Source organism: Myotis lucifugus, unplaced genomic scaffold, assembly GCF_000147115.1.
Source record: "Myotis lucifugus unplaced genomic scaffold, Myoluc2.0 scaffold_93, whole genome shotgun sequence".
In the NCBI taxonomy this organism is placed as follows: domain Eukaryota; kingdom Metazoa; phylum Chordata; class Mammalia; order Chiroptera; family Vespertilionidae; genus Myotis; species Myotis lucifugus.
The window spans coordinates 1,367,602-1,384,873 of record NW_005871141.1 but is presented as its reverse complement, the minus strand read 5'-3'; positions in this window follow the sequence as shown (position 1 = coordinate 1,384,873).

Sequence of the window (17,272 nt, the reverse complement as noted above, 5' to 3'; positions counted from 1 at the left end):
TCCCACTCATATGGCATCAAGATAAGAAAATGTTGGAGTGAATGTTGTGTTGTGACATGTATGTATACTATTGCAATAGCCCTTGAAGAATATGCGGAAATTTAAGAAGGTTCCCTGAACAAGAAAATTTGAAGTCTTATAACTCGCATATGAAAGAAACTTAGAGAGTTTCCCCCAAATACATTATATTATGGACACATACAAATTGGGAAGTTGAAAGACATTATCTAGCCATTAATGATAAAAAAAACACATTTTGATCAATCATGTTAGAAGAAATATTAGAAGGACTAAGTGATCTATTTTTTTCCCTAGAAAATGATATTACAAATCTTTGCCACTCTACAATTGAAGACTATTAGGCCAAAATTTCAGGGAAAAGAGAATATACAGGGGTGTCTTAGGCAGTTATTTAGGTAAAATTATGTTATGTTTTTGTGGATTTTTAATGGTGTGGTATTGCTAGTTTTTATTTATTTATTTTTTAAAATATATTTTATTGATTTTTTACAGAGAGGAAGGGAGAGAGATAGAGAGTTAGAAACATCAATGAGAGAGAAACATCAATCAGCTGCCTCCTGCATACCTCCCACTGGGGATGTGCCTGCAACCAAGGTACATGCCCTTGACCGGAATCGAACCTGGGACCTTTCAGTCCGCAGGCCGACGCTCTATCCATTGAGCCAAACCGGTTAGGGCATGTTTTTAAAAATTTGTAATTTTAAGCACAAGAGAAGGATTATCTGTCCCCTGTACGTACCTCAGAGTTGCTTCTTTGAGAGTCCTATCAAGTCTGTAACAAGTAGCCATGAAAGTGGGTGGATTTTTCTGATGCACAAAGATGCAGCACTGCATATAAATTTCCTTTTAGATTTTAGGAATCTTCTCCTTTGAAACAAAGAGGTCAGAGTCTTAGAGCTTTTTTTTTTCTGTTTGTACAGCCCCCTAAATAGGAATTACATATCTACATACATATATATATATATAGATATACACATATCTAATTACTCTATATGCACGTTGTAAAACTTAGGAATTACTTTGCCCATCCTTAGAAGGTATACGATCTACTAAAAATCTACTAAAATGTTGCTTTAGGACCTGCGTACTAGCTTTAGTGGAGTAAAAACGATCGCCTCTCTCCTATGACCCATGTGGATTCTACTGTTTAAGAACAGATACACACATTGGCTCGATGGCTATGTGCATTTCCCACGGCTGGGGCACCGGCTGGCAGATGCCAACATTAAGCGACTGAAAAATGTTGCTCTACTTTATAAATACTTCAGAGGGGGCAACGTAAGTCCCCAGGATTCAAGTTCTCGCATAGCTCCGCTCCGCAGCCTGTGGTGAGTGGGAGGGAAAGGCAAATGGGCGGTCAGAGCCCATCTCTGGCCTCCTGGCAGCCAGAGCAGGCAAACCAGTCTGAGCTGCAGATCACTTAGGTGTGGTTGATCGTTCCACCTCCTAACAACCACGCGTGTATGACAGTTAACAGGTGTGTACAGACCCCAGTCTGTCACCCATCACAACAGCCTGGTCAGGAGCTCCCTGGAGGCCGGGCCTGCCTCCAGCACCCCTTCCTGTTGGAGCCTCTCCTGCTTCCTCTCCCACCGGCTCTGCTGAGAAGACGCGCAGTTCCACTCTGAGGGCCCACGGGGAGCTGAGTAATTTCCCAGGTTATAGCGTTCTGTCGGTTTTCATGCACTTACTCTGCTGAAGAAAATGAATTTACTACATGGACTCACACTCCTGAAATCCACAACTTGCAGACACATAACAAGCGAAAGAGAGCTTACAGACGCTGATCTATTAAACTGTTTCCCCAACATACCTACCGTCTTTTCATGTGAACAGAAGAAAATCTTCAAAGCTATGGTTTGCCAGACAATTACTCCGTAAAATCTCAAGAAATTGCATAATAAATTGTATACATGCATCAAACATGAACAGGAGAGGAGTATAACAAGCTATGTATTTCCAGTCCACTTGCTCTTTCCTCCAAACAGTAGCTGCTGTTTTCAAGAACAATTCTATACCCTTCTCGAAGTCTTTTATAAAATAGGGCTATGCATTTATCTATCAAAACTAAGTAGAAATAATTGAAACACTTAATATGCACAGTAAGAAGGAAACGCACGAACAACTTCATTATTAATATCTATTGATTATTTACATTTTCAAGTAGGCAAATGTAGCTGCTAGTAATTTTATCAAGCAAATCTATATGCGTATTTGGGTTTTACCTGGTTATTGGCAAATTTACAATCTATATCGTGGACATTTTTATTGCTTTACGCACTTACTTGATGTGTGCATAAACCAAGGTCGGTTTACAAACTAGTGTTGACTCAATTGGATCACTACGTTACATGTCTGAGTTTATTTTCCCTTCGGAAAATTAACTGTACCAGGAAGCCCAGTAAATCTTTACTTAAAAATTCCAAACTTTTAGATTGATTTCTGCAGTGAGTTTGTATTGATCTCCAAAGCTTTGCGTTCCTAACTAAAAACGAATCTTTATTTCACCCTTTAGTGACTGCAGCCATAAATATGCCCGCTGCTCCCCGTGCAGGGTGGATTGATGGCTCCTGGAAATTGGGGCTTCCCACGGAGCCCGGGACACCTTCACCTTTGCAGGATGACATAAAGCCATTTCCCTCTGGGCGGTTTTAATCCCTGGGCCCCTCCTGACATCTACCTGAGTGTTGAAGAGGAAGCAGGCCAGGGCCTGGGGAACAAGGCCCCAGGGACTCTGCCTGGCTATTCATCACTCGGTTAGATTGACTGGTGCACCCCATCCGGCTGCTTCTGGCCATTGGAGCCACCAAAGGACAGGACATGGCCTGGCGCTCCTCCACTCGGGAGCCCAAGTTAACTCCCCAGGGAGGACCTGCACCCTGTGCCTCAAGGAGGGGCTGGCATGGCGGTGACTCACCTGTCACTATCGTCCCAACCTGGCTGCACTGATGGAACAACTATGTGGGGAGTGAGTCCATCCATGTGCCAGGTCTCATCAGAGAGAACAGAAGAGTAAGAGAGGACACAACAGAGTTGGTTATGGAGGGATGAGCAACCGTATTGCAGGCGGCAGCAGACAGAAGGCTGACTAATGGTAATGAACTTGGAAAGCGGTGTTTCTCAAAGTCTGGGTCTGGTACCTCCCGCGTCACAGTCACCACATTGGAGCACCAACTTAGACTCCCTGGGGAGCCAACATCTGAACCTCAGCAAGCACCTGAGGAGCCCTCCTGTCCTCCAACGTGTCAGAGCCACACATGTAACGTGGGCATGTTTCCCCTCCGCTGCTTTCTATGGTGGAAAACAGAAATTTCAATTGCCTTGGACCGGATGCCAGTTACCATTAGCTCACTCAATATCCGTCTTTCTCTTTCTCTTTCATAATAAAACCTTAATCTTCACCTGAGCCCTTGCTGCCCAGTTATCATTCCCAGCCCTCTGGCACCTAGACTCAAGAGGGCTTTTGTGTGGAACATGTAACTGTTCCCCTTGAAGGGGGGAGCAACCCCTCTTTTTCCTTCACTCCCATCTGCTGCCAGGATCGTGTCTACATCCGCTGGACCCTCAGGGGCGCATCCTGGCCCAGGAGGATGCGGCAGGTACCTGGGCTTGGGGGGCGAGAGCCTGAGAGGCCTGGGGCCCTGATGGTTTCGAGAAACCGGCACACTGGCTCTGGGCTGCCTATGAGCGGATCTCTTATCTGAGACAACAGAGCCCGTGTGTTTAATCCCTTCATGGGGGACAGGAGTCACTGTGATTCATAGCAGAGTGAGCACACTGACTGCTGCAGACCCCAGTTAGGGCTATGAGTTCGCTCCAGGCAAAAGCCTTCCATGGCGATGACCCGGCGGTCCCCAGGTTTTATTACAGACCGCCAGGGTGCACGTTGTGTCTGAACATGAATAGCGACCGCGTTGTGTTTCTGTGGGTTTAAGAGTCAGGGGGCGACGCTGGTCTGACTGAGGATTTCAGGAAGGTCATGTGTGCTTCTAGCTGGTGTCTGTAGGAGGTGACAGGGGGCAGTGGCTAAGTGGCCACAGGTCCCAGGGAGAGCAGCCGCCCAAGGACGGGTGTGCGTGCGCCAATCTAGATTGTCTGTAAAGCCATTGATCACTTAGTGGTGCCCTCCATGCTCCATGAAGGTAACCTTTCTCCGACGGAAGGCCAGGGCTGCTGCATGTGGATGAAACACAGCATCTTAAAGAGACTCGACTCTTCCTGAAAGTGTGCCTTTTACCTTGAGGAAGAAAAGGTGGCATTTCTTCCCTCCTGTTGATACTTTTATTTCTCCTGTTCCCAGATCTGGGGCTATCAAGTCATGAGCTTTGTAGCACTTCCAACCCTCACGGTCATGACTCGTAAGGTGATGTCCAACTGCAGTCAGCAAAGCCAGGTTCTCTGTTTGCTTCCCTGACGTTGGCTCAGTTACTGACATCATTTAGTAGAGCCTTTCCTCCATTTTCCTCTTCTCCCTCATTCTGCTGTCAACATGGTTATAGCCTTTAACGTGATTGCCTTTATTGATACATTGATTAACGGGATGGCTGCAGATTCCACTTGCACAAATCATTTGTTACTAAATTTGACATTCCAACATCTTTTAAAAAATATATTTTTATAGATTTCAGAGAGAGGAAGGGAGAGGGAGAGAGATAGAAACATCAATGATGAGAGAGAGAATCATTGATTGGCTGCCTCCTGCACACCCCCTACTGGGGATGAAGCCCGAAAACCTGGCATGTGCCCTTGACCGAAATGGAACCTCAGAGCTTCATCCCCAGGCCGACGCTCTATCCACTGGACAAAACCGGCCAGGGCCACATTCCAACATCTTACGTTACAACAGGGGTTCCCCACGAATGGCCACCCAACCAGCAATATCAGCATCACCCGAGAACTTGTCAAAGTTGCAAGTTCTTGGCTCCCACCTGAGATCCACTAAACCAGAAACTCTGCTGCTGGGGCCCAACAATGGGCGATTGTACACGCCTTGTGGGTGATTCTGATGGTTCCAGCGTGAGAACCAGTGTTTCAGAGCGAGTCTAGTATCTTTAAATCAAGCCACCAAAAATGCTTCAGGGCTCATATTTCTTAATGTTTCCACACACGTGAAATTTTAGAGACTCCTGCATGTTGGCTGATGAACATTTAATTATATCACTTTTATCTCCTCTACCTTCAGCCTACAAATAACTGGGCCAGGCTATAAGAAGACTCAATTTGTGCTAAAACAGCACTGGTAATAATAATAGCCAACACTGTATAGTATTTTTTCAGTCTTCAAAGTGCTGACACGTTTAAAATTTCATTTGATGATGCAATGGATTCAAATATACCATCTGAGCCAGTGCAATTTAATTGCAGGAGAAAAGAATAAACACAAACTGTTGCAGGCCCAGGCTTGATTCTTTTCTTTGTTGTTATATCTCTGGTTCTCTGGCAGTAGAAACTACACTTGATAAGATAAATATTAAGTGAATGAACACCTAGATGAATAATATTTAAGTATACTTTGCTAATGAATCTACAGAGTTTTAGACCAAATCCATTTAGATTAAGAGAGAACTTTATGAAAAACATTTCCATTTCCTAACTACATGTTTGACACTAAGACATGTGACAAAGGTTAACACCCACTGACTTACAGACACACTGTAGAGACCAACTTATTGTCTTTATTTGAGTAGAAAACATAAACCCAAGGTAGCTACTGGGTCACACTCATGAGGCCAATATTCTTTTGTGTCATTGTGAAATACTATTAGGTGCATACTTATAATATTTAGGAATTGATTTAAATGATTCTTAAAACCATTTTTATTATACCAATAAAATAATAAAAATTGGGTTATTATGCTATGTTATTTTATTAAATATGACTTAAATAGTATTTTTAAATATTAGAAATAGTTTGAGAAAATGGGGGAAATAAAGCAAAAAACCTCTTAAAAAGCTGGCACCTAGTTAAGTGCTAAGTTTATTAAAAGCATTAATCAAGTACGTTCATTAATATTTCAGGATTATCATTCTAACCAAATACTTCAGGGTTATGCTTTTTCTTAGCTCTAAGATTCAAAAAATAGCATCAAACCTAAGACTCTAAATCTTTTCACAAGTGTTCCCAAACCAGCGAATCCCAAACCGCAGTATTTTAAAGCAAACTTCTGATAAAGAATTTGGAGTATTTTCAATAAGAATAACTTAAAATTAAATTTCCAGGAGTATGCTTTAGTGGAAAAGATTCAAGCTTTGGAGTTAGAAAACGAGGTCAAATTCCAGCTATGTGATTAGCTAGCTAGAACACCAACTTATCTATGCCACCGAGCCTCCGTTTCCTCATCTGTAAATTGGGAGCGATAATAGTACCTGCCTCATAGAACTTTCGTTCCCATCAAACAGAACTACTAATATGTGTGTTGACTTCCCAGACTAGAAACTGGCAAATAAAGAATAGTTCTTGTTATTTTGAATATACATGAAATAATTTTTAGAACATAAAAGGGAATATAAATGTTGGTTGATCTATTACTCTTTGCCAAAGACAAAGTGAAATAATGACAGTTGGGGGACATGTTTTTTTAAAGCATATATTGGAAAATTCATACCTGCTTGATTACAAGATTTTCTTCAGTTAGTGCACTAAAGATTCATACAAAATCTGAGGAAATATCAAGGTGTTCTATCAATTTGTTTGAGGAAAAGCCATATACAATTTCTTACCAATTCAAAAGAAAGCCGCTCTTACATTCTCAGATGCTAAAAGACAAGGAGCTAGGCAGGCAGAGTCGGATAGCCTGCATGTCTGCTAGCAACGTGACTGTGGCATTGACTTTTTAAAGAGAAAAATAAAAAATAAAGATGACAAAGAAAGGTAGTGACAGTGCCCCACATGATCCTGCCTTAGGTTTTGAGCCGCAATAAAATAACAATGAACCAATATTAGGTGGGAGAATATAATTTAACATTTCTAGTATGTTAAATACCTGGATCCTTTAACTCACTGAACCTCAGTCTTTCCTGAGCACTTCCAAAGAGTCATATGCTAGGAACTTGAAGACGAATTAAGACACAATATCTGCTCTGGAACAATTAAGCAACCCAATTCTGCAGGACGTAAGAGACAGTCAGATAGCTATAAGAACCTGAATAATTGTTGAATATGGGGCTAAAGTCAGGCCAGTGAAAGTAGCCAGCAGACAAAGCACTAACGAAAACACACTCATTCACCGTGAGGAACCTTCACACTAACATTTATACACTTTATAAACAATACCACTGGTGAACCCCTCAGAGCAGGCTGAAGGCAAGGATGGAGAACTTCTAGTAGCTCTCAGTTTCCTCAAGTTTCTTATAGTTATAAGCATAAGGAATTATTTATATAGAATAGTCATACTTCAAGTGTGGTCCATAGACCCTTGGGGGTGCCTAAAATTCTTTGAGGGTCCATGAGGTAAAAACTATTTTTATGCTAAGCAAAGACATTATCTGCATTTTTTTTTTTACCATGTTGACATTTGTACTGATGGTGGAGAAGCAATGGTATAAAACGGCTAGTGCCTTTGTAAGAATCTAGGCCAGGGGTGGGCAAACTTTTTGACTCGAGGGCCACAATGGGTTCTTAAACTGGACCGGAGGGCCGGAACAAAAGCATGGATGGAGTGTTTGTGTGAACTAATATAAATTCAAAGTAAACATCATTACATAAAAGGGTACAGTCTTTTTTTTTTTTTTAGTTTTATTCATTTCAAACGGGCCGGATCCGGCCCGAGGGCCGTAGTTTGCCCACGGCTGATCTAGGCAGTGGCACCAAACTGAATGAGTAGTCATTGTATTCTTAAATGCTGTGCACTTCTAGTTTAAAAAGATTGTCAGTTTCGCTTAGGACATCTTTGATGAAGCAAAAATGCCCTTTACCTCGAATACATATCTGTTTAATATTCTGTGTGACAAATGGGGAGTTCTCCAGTATACCAAAGTAGAATCGTTGTCCCACGGAAAAGTTCCTGTACAACCGCTCGAGTTGCAAGCTAAACTAGCCGCTTTTTCATGAAAAAAATGATTTAACCTGAAAGAATGACTGAGAGATATCTAAGATAGATGGCAGAAATTTTCCTGACAACGAACAAGGTGAACTTGTAACTTCAAGAAAAACATCTGATATTTACTGTCAAGGATAAACTTTGAACTTTCTAGTGAAAAACAGAATTTTGGAAAACTAGCATTTAGCACCATGAACATGATTTCAGCACCTGGTGGTACTATTAACAGATGATTTTTTAAAAATATTGTATAATGATATGTGTCAACATAGAAGCTTTGCATAATTCTGTGTAGCAATATTTTCCAAATACTAAGGCTTGATGATACAAAATCATACATGGGTAAAGAATTCATAAAAAAATGCAAGGTAGACCAATGGATTAATGTACAGAGATCAGAAAGTTAATTAATATAATTTCATATTCCATACTATAACTGATCCAAAGGAAACTACCACTTGTCCAATTTTAATATAAAATAAATCCAAGATTATCTAAAATGGCTGCAAAAATACTCTTTCTTTCTCATTACATGTCTGTGTGAGTGTGGATTTTCTTCATATGCTTCTACCAGAGCAACATATTCTAAGAAATTGAAGGCAGAAGCAGACAGGAGAATCCAGTTCTGAGCCAGACATTGAAGTGCCTTGCAAACACATTTTTTTAAATGCCACAATTCTAATTTTTGTTTGTTTTGGATAATATAGTTACTTTTCATAAAATTGTGATTTGTTTTAACTTGTAACAGGTTTGTCATTTTAAAATAAACTAATCCGTATCTTTGTGAAATATATATCTGCCTTTTCATTTCTAGTATGTTAAATACCAATAGGTGTAATCCATGTAACTAAATCTCTTTGGGGAACTCAATATTTTTTAAAAGCGTAAAAGGTTCCTGAATCAAAGGTGTGAGAATCACTGGCGTGGAGTCTGTGAAAATTACTGCTGGCAGCATCTCCATTTCCCCCTCACATTCTCTTAGGAAGTCTCAACAATCTTGTCACCTTGGGCACGAAAGGCCAAGGTTAAAACTGCTGTGTAGAAGGTCATGGGGATCCCTGGGGGTGTGGTGGGGGTGCTGAGAGGACGTCCTGAAGATCCCCAGAAAGCGATTCTCTCTTACAAGTCAGTCCCTCAGGGCATTTGTTCTCCTAGCACTGGAGCCCAAGGTGCTTTGATTCCGTGGTGCCCAGGATGTAAAAAGTGACCTTGAGAGAGGATGATAAAAATACCCCCTTCAGTGTCAAATAATGTTAATTTGCTTTAATTTTGAAAGGTTTATAAATATTGAATTTATGACTGTTTTTTTAGAGGGGTGTGTGTGTGTGTGTGTGTGTGTGTGTGTGTATTAAATGTGGTGTCTAAAATTTACTAGCTGTGGGGTGATGGACATGGAAATCTGAAAAGGCATCCCATGGCTGTAGGGACAATGCTTCTGATGTGAACGAATATAACCACTGCCGAAGCTCACCTGTTACAGTTTTCCTTCAACACGGGCCAACTTTGTTCTTTTGTTTTGCCTCTTCCTTCGTGGCGAGGTTCTAGCCCAGTACCCTTATTGTAATTGACTCCCCCAGGCTCTGTCCATTTTTATTAAGCACCCAAATGTCAGCTAGTTAGCCAGAAGATGCTGCTGAACTCGGCACGGCGCGCTGCACACACTCACAGTTAAAGGTGTACACGGGCAAGGGAGGCTCTGCGCAGACCAGGAGTGGGCCCGGCAGTCGGAGAGCTCTCCTCCTGTCTCTCCCTGCAGATACCAGAGCTTCCTCTTAGCACAAACCCCCGCAGGTTCAGGCTGAAACCGGGGGAGATCCAGACCCTGGTTTGGAGCACCTGTCCCTTCCTGTGAATGAAGAAACCCAGGATCCATTCCACTGGGATCTGGAAGGAGAGCCCGTGGGGAAGGAGGGCTGAGAGCTGAAGGGAGCGGGGTCAGCGACACCAACATGAGTTGCTCCTGGAGTCTGTTGGGCGGGCGGGTGGGTGCCAGCGAGGCCCGAGTTTGAGTCCCTGCTCCCCCACTCACTTCCGGGCGGGTGACTTGAGGGCATCTACTTAATCTCATGGAGCATCGACCTTCTCATGCAGCAAAGGAGGACACTTGTATCTCCCTTGGAGGGCGGAGGGAAGATGCAGTGACAGCAAGCACGTGACATTCCCGGAACACAGTAGGCGTCCAATATATGCCTCTTTTCTTGTTCTGTTTTAGAAATTTTCACGCCCATTTTGAAAGTTGTTACCTTTTGAATGGGCAGATGGACCCATTTTTCAGGGAGCGACTGGACATTTTCTACCTTCTTCCCCACGCCCTAATGAGTTTACCTGTTTTAAAACTGTTCATAGCATCTTGCACGGACCACCATCAAAAGCTTTCTTTTTAAAAAATGGGAAGAATAGAATGCTCATTCTATTCTCATGGTGGTCACGGTCAGTGTGTCTTCCAGAAATTCCAAGGAGTCAGTGAGGCCCGACCTTCCTCTTTTTCTTCTTTTCGTTTTATAAAGACGCCAGCAATCTCTAATCATGGTGTGACTTTCTAAATGCCACCCACGTTAGCTTCTGAAACAGTTTCAAACAAAGATTGAACCCACAAGCACAAATAGCTGATCTGTACTTTTTAGAGAGTACACAGAAGCATCTTATTTTTTTAAAGGGTATATTTGTCTGTTTTCTCTTTTTATTTCTATATTCATTTCTAGAGAGAAGTACTTCTTTTTTATGTAGATTTTAATAAAAATTCAGGCCTAACTACAGAGATTCTTGTGTGTCTATTCTTTATTGGGGTGATTAACATGCAAAGCATTTTATTTTATTTTTTTCTCTTTTCCCCCCAAAAAAGTGGATAGGTAAAGTGAACACAGGTAACCTATTCACTGCTTCCTAAGTCACTTAGTTTTCACCTGATAAAAACTCATTTGCTTAACAGAGTTCACTGTTTAAAAGGAGAAGACTTGGAGAGGAAGAAGATTACTAAAGAGAAATTAGGCCCACAGCAGTTTAGACCAAGAATATCAAGTGCTCTAAGTACGAACAGAGCTCATGCTGTTGTCCTATCTCACTGCGTGCTGAAAAGTAGCCGTCCAGTCTCCCTGATGGAAGACGGGGACAGTTAAGAGAGTTAGAGTCCGAGACAAATGCAGATGGTCATGGCCAAGACAAAGACAATCAACAGCCAAGACGTCCAGAGGAAGACATTTCGTCAGAAATCCGAGTGGGCCTGGGGAGAGCAAAGCTCACATCAGATGGTGCCATCCGGTGACCGTCTCTCTGCCCACCTGTGGTGGTGATACCCGAAGTGGTGCTGGAGAGAGCCAGGAGCACACGCTAAAGGGAGTCCCGGGATGAGTAATATGGTAAACTGAGCTGCAGATAAAGACAGCGGCCCTAGGGATGTGTAGGAAGTAACACAACAGCCACGGTATCACTAACCAGCTCCTTAATTTTTAATTGTTTTCTTTCCTTTGTTGGCAAAAAAAAAATCAGAATCCTTTCATTTACTGAAATGATATTTCCAATGGGGAGCTCGCTATTGTTTACACCAGTGGTTCTCAACCTGTGAGTTGTGACCCCTTTGGGGGTTGAACGACTCTTTCACAGGGGTCGCCTAAGACCATCAGAAAACACATATATAATTACATATTGTTTTTGTGATGAATCACTATGCTTTAATTATGTTCAATTTGTAACAATGAAAATACATCCTGCATATCAGATATTTACATGACGATTCATAACAGTAGCAAAATTACAGTGATGAAGTAGCAACAAAAATAATTTTATGGTTGGGGGTCACCACAACATGAGGAACTGTATTAAAGGGTTGCGGCATTAGGAAGGTTGAGAACCACTGGTTTAGACTCAGGGGTCGCTCCTCTGTTTTGTGTTATAAACCCCTTCCTTTCCTGAGCACTGATCAGATGAAAATGCGGGGACTGCTTTGTTTGGAGTAAAGGAAGCATATGGTGCGGGATAAGACAAAATAAAGGGGCATTTGGTCATTGAAGACAACATGATCAAGGGGACTTAGTGCCCCGTGTGGTCAGCCTCTTTGCACCTCCTGCTACCTTAGGTCTCTGGCTTGGAGATTCACTTCCATTTCGCTTAGATCTCCAGTGCATGCAGTGGAAATCCTTCTGAAGCATTCCTCTCTCCGTCTCTTTTTTTCCTCCCAAAAGGTTGCATGCTTGCTTCACCCCGTGACAAAGGTCAGGCGGCTTTGAGGCGGGTTTCTCCAAGTAGTGAGAATGTCTTCTGTCATTTGTTGAATTTCTTACAACGGTTCGCCTTCATCATGCCCAACGTGCAAAATAGACTGCGAATAACCAATACTACGTTATGGAATCATTTCAGCACTTTACTCCTTCTCCTCTGGGTGAGCGGAAATGATGATCTGAGATGGTAATCACTGCTGATTAGCACAGGGCCTCCTGCAAAGACCTCTGCAAGCACTCCGACTTGTAAGATGCCACTGAGCAGATAGCAGATGGAGCCCCCTCCCCATCACCTCGCTACTGAAAAACGTAATCACTCCGTATTGTTCAGCGAGTCATTCAAGCGAGTAGAGTGGAATTCTACCTGTTCCTCAGGTAGAGTATCTGCTAAGCTCCTGCAAAGGCTGCCGGGCATGCGCAGCTCTCTGCGGGGAGAGAGCTCATGGTTAGGTGAACCCAAACCTTGAGCAAAAGCTTTGTGACTTCCTGTGTTTGTCTGAGATCATGCACCAATTAAGCCAGTGTTCAAAACAGAGCTCAGCAAAGGTCGTCCTCTTTTTCAGTGGCATTTGTTAATGCTACAGATATATTTCTTCTACCAAGGGAGGGATGCTCTGGAAACAGCAGGAACCCAAGGAGCTGAAAACTTTCTGAAAGTAAACTTTCATAAATGCCACCGTTTCATAAGTGATCGTGGAGAGGGTTTTTTTTTTTTAAACACTGGCTTTAATTTCTACCAGGTGTCATGGCTCAGTGAACCACTGCAAGTGAACCGGCTCACTGAGCTGAGCTGAGCTGAGCTGAGCAGAGCTGAGCAGATGGAATTCCACCCTGGCCACGCCTGAAAGGCCCCGTGAACAATACAAACGCTTCTCTAAGCCCCTCCTCGCAGCCCCTCACCTTCCTGCTGCAAACACGTGGCTCTTGGCTGGAAGGTGGCCTCGGCTCTTTGTTCCTTTGTTCGGTGCCCTCGTGCAGGCAGAGGGGAGGGCAGGCGTCCATTTTGAAATCCACAGGACTACTCCCATCCTTTTCAAGGTCCTGGTGTTATTTTCCATGTGTTCCCAGGTGGATGTTGGGAGTAGAATGTTTGATTCCCTTTTAATTTTGCCTAGAGTTGTACTTCACTTTAATCTATCCATATACAGATATACCTTGAAAGTTTTTTGTTTGTTTGTTTTTGGTAAATAGGCCTGAACAATATGGATTAGTGTCATTCTCTTTGCCTGTCTTTAATTTATTATGTAATTTTCCTATCTTTTCCGGAAGAGCAGATGAATGCCAGACCACAGACAGATCGTTTTAGTCCTTTCTTGGCTTCTAAAATCCTCACAGCATAGGGAAAGTAAACGGACAAAAAGGGTGTAGACATACGTTATTTACTTGCTTATCAAGGTGCTAAATATAGTCTTTAAGGACCAACAGATCAAATGGCTGTTGGTGGTGAATTCATTAAGCACTAGTCAATCAATTAATGAATTCAATATATATTTATGAGTGTTAACTGGTGCCAGGCATTATACTGGACATTAGATAGGGTTTAAAGTGGAATGAAGTTCAACTCTGTGCTTTCAAAGAGACTGTAATTTAAGGGAGATAAGCTAGACATGGACAATTATGTGTTTGAAAATACACACCATTCAAGTTGCTTGATTTCTTCTATTTGCCTTCCTGCTCACCTTCAGACTCAGGACCGGCACCATTGTAAATTGGCTTGTGATAAGCATTCCAGTATCTTCAGATCTGGGGTTTTGCGGGTATGTGTATTTCTAAGGCTCGTGTTTTGGAAAGCTTCAAACTGATTTTGCTTCTTGGAAAACCAGACGCTTCCTTCAAAGCATGTTCTAACAGGATCTGGGGGACAATGGACCAGAGATAAAGCCAGAAGGCCCAGGACTGGGAGTTTAATTAGACACAAAAGGTACTGGCAGGTGGGTCATTGATGAATGCCAGGGAGGTCAACTGAGGGAGAGATTAGCAAGTAAAAGGACCAGAATCCAGGGAGACGGGCAATAGGGATCAGACATCGAGGTTAGGATTCCGAACACACAATGTCAGGGGGCGAAAAAGAAGTGTTTGGCAACATGGGGTCATGAGTCCAGGTCAAAACCCCTCAACAGCAAGGGATTAGGAGCCATTCAAAAAGGTCTGAATAATAGGCACAAGATGTGAACGGAAGGCATGAGTTTGATGCTGAATGATCCTGTGACTCTCAGCCCCTCACATGGCTCTGAAGTAGGGCCAAGCTGGTTCCAGGGCTGGGCATGGCTGCCTGAGGCTACGAGCGGGCAGTTTTTAGAATAGATGAAGGAGAGGGCAAATCATTAAGTATTTTGTGAGAGCAGTAAAATATAGAATTTGGAAGCTATCTGTGAATCTGGATTTCTGAGTTTACATATCCCTTAGGGATTAAATCTGTCATTTAAATTTTAGGCAGTAAATGTAGAATTGAAATTCAGTCTTAGCACTTAAAGACAGCGAACTCTCTATGTGAGCTTGTGTATGTTACTTAACCTCTGAAAGGCATGTCTTCTTCAAGTATGAAATAAGAATGACACCCATTTCAGCATGCAAAATATTGCACATCTAAAAACAGTAGGTGCAAAATTATTAGTTGTGGATGTTGTTATTATTATCATGATCTTCATTATTACAAACCTGGATTTTTTTTTTATTCAGGAATTTTATCCTTTTCCCTCTCAGAATGCAAATATTATATCCTACAAAGTGAACAGTTTGGCTATTTCCATTGATTTCCTCCCCCAAAATTCTTCCAAAAGTCTTTGCTTATTTTATTTATTAAGCTTAATAAGTAGCAATAACACAAGCTTATAAGGAAATGTATTTAAAACCCTACACAAAATGTTTCGAAACCTATGTTCAGAGATGGTCATCTAGTCACATGAATTGAAACACCAGGTAAACTGGACGTCTAGGGATAGCAAACCCAACTCCTTCTCTATCTTGCAACTGAGTTACAGCCCTTGATCGGAATTGAACCCAGGACCCTTCAGTCTGTGGGCTGACACTCTACCCACTGAGTCAAACAGGCTAGGGCTGATAAGAGTTTTTGAATGGAATTTTCTCTTTTTCCATCAGATCTGCTTGCATTCTCATTTTTACTACTTATTCCTTCCCATTGCCCGACCTTCAATTGCATTATTTGCACACTTTTCTGAACCCTGACTCATTTGTGTTGCCTATATGTTGGTGTCACATGCATTGTGGGGTCAACTTGAAAGCTGGGGACAAGGAGGCCATTGTCCTAAAAGCTACCATCGGTCTGTCGCTGGCTCCACAACCAGACAAATTTCATTCATTTGTAGATTAATTAAGGTTATCTCAGAATTTTATGCTTTTACTTGGGGGACAATGGAACTGGTTGTGTGGATAGTTACTTGGTGCTTGACGTGAAGTTAGCAATGCCTTTGCAGTTGCAGATTCTTCTTACCTTATCAGCTTTGGGCAGGAGGGCAGAGGACTGAGAAGTCTGATGTCCACATTCAGGTTTGGTACAGCCATTAAAGGCCTAAGAGTGGACGCAGAGCCAATTCCACACTGACAAGCTACAATCAACTGCTCAGAGCTCCTCCCCCATCCATCTTAGAGATGCACAGAATCATAGCCCATATGGTTGCCTCTGGAATGCTGCTCTGTAACCCCTCCTTTGCCCTCCAAGGTCATCTGCTGTCTCCCTTGAAACGCTTTCTCACATACCCATTTGCTCCAGCCCCAAACAAGTTTAATTGCATATTTCTCTGTCCTGCCATCCCAGTTATTTATGACTCTTTCTCCTCCATTCATCCGTGAATTGCTTCACAGGAGGTCCTATCTAATCTTATTCATCTTTGGAAGGCAGAGTATGCTGGTGGCTGAGAATATGGACTCTGGAGTTAGAAGCTTTGGGGGAAACTTCCGCTTCCTCCACTTACTAGTTGTGTGATCTTGGAAGAGATGTCTGACCACTCTGAGCCTTAGTTTTATCATCTGTAAAGCAGTTGTTTATTACCCTACAGGGGCTGTTCTGATAATTAAAAGAACAATCTGCTGAAAGCACTCAGCATGTAGCAAGCTCTCCACAGCCAGAAGCCCAGACTGATCATCGTTTGTACACTGAAGGATGGGAAGGTGTGAAGATAGAACCTTTCTGTGAAAGACAATAGAAAGAAATAAAAACAGAAACACTAAAGCTGAACTCGTGTTTAACACTGCCAAGAATATTGCCAAGATAAGAGATTGGGGAGTTACAGACTCTCAGTTCCAACTTTTGAATGGCTTCTTAGTCACTGTATGAATCCAGAAAAATCCTTTTGTTTATTTATTTTTTGGTAGCTCAGTTTTCAATATACACAAAACAGATATTCTGGGGTTAATTTGCCTTCTCTAAATGTAAAGAAAACAGAGCACTGCCAAGCCAGTGTGGCTCAGTGGTTGAGTGTCAACCCATGCATCGAGAGGTCACCGGTTCACTTCCTGGTTAGGGCACATGCCTAGGTTGTGGGCTCAATCCCCAGGAGGGGACATGCAGGAGGCAGCTGATCAATGTTGATATTTCTCTCTCATTGATGTTTCTATCTGTCTCTCCCTCTCCCTTCTTCTCCCTCAAAAAAAAAAAATCAATAACAACATGTGTTGTTTTTTTTTAAGAAAACAGAGCACAAGACTCAACCAATTTTATTCTAAGCCCCTCCTGCTCTTACAGCAGGGAAACTGAGATACCAGTTTGGGGACTTGATCAAGGTCGCAGTCAGAGGCAGAACCAAATTAAAATTCATGTTCGCAGAGTCCTTTCCATGCCAGTGCTTCACCTACTGACCCATGGTGCTCCACCAAGAAGTACTTCTGATTAAGTGAACTTTCAGGTTCCAATAACACAAAACCTTGCCAAGGACTTAAGGCAACAACCTAACATATACTCCAGTTACTTTTGGCAAGAACTGGTTAATATATATATATATATATATATACACACACACACACACACACACACACACACAC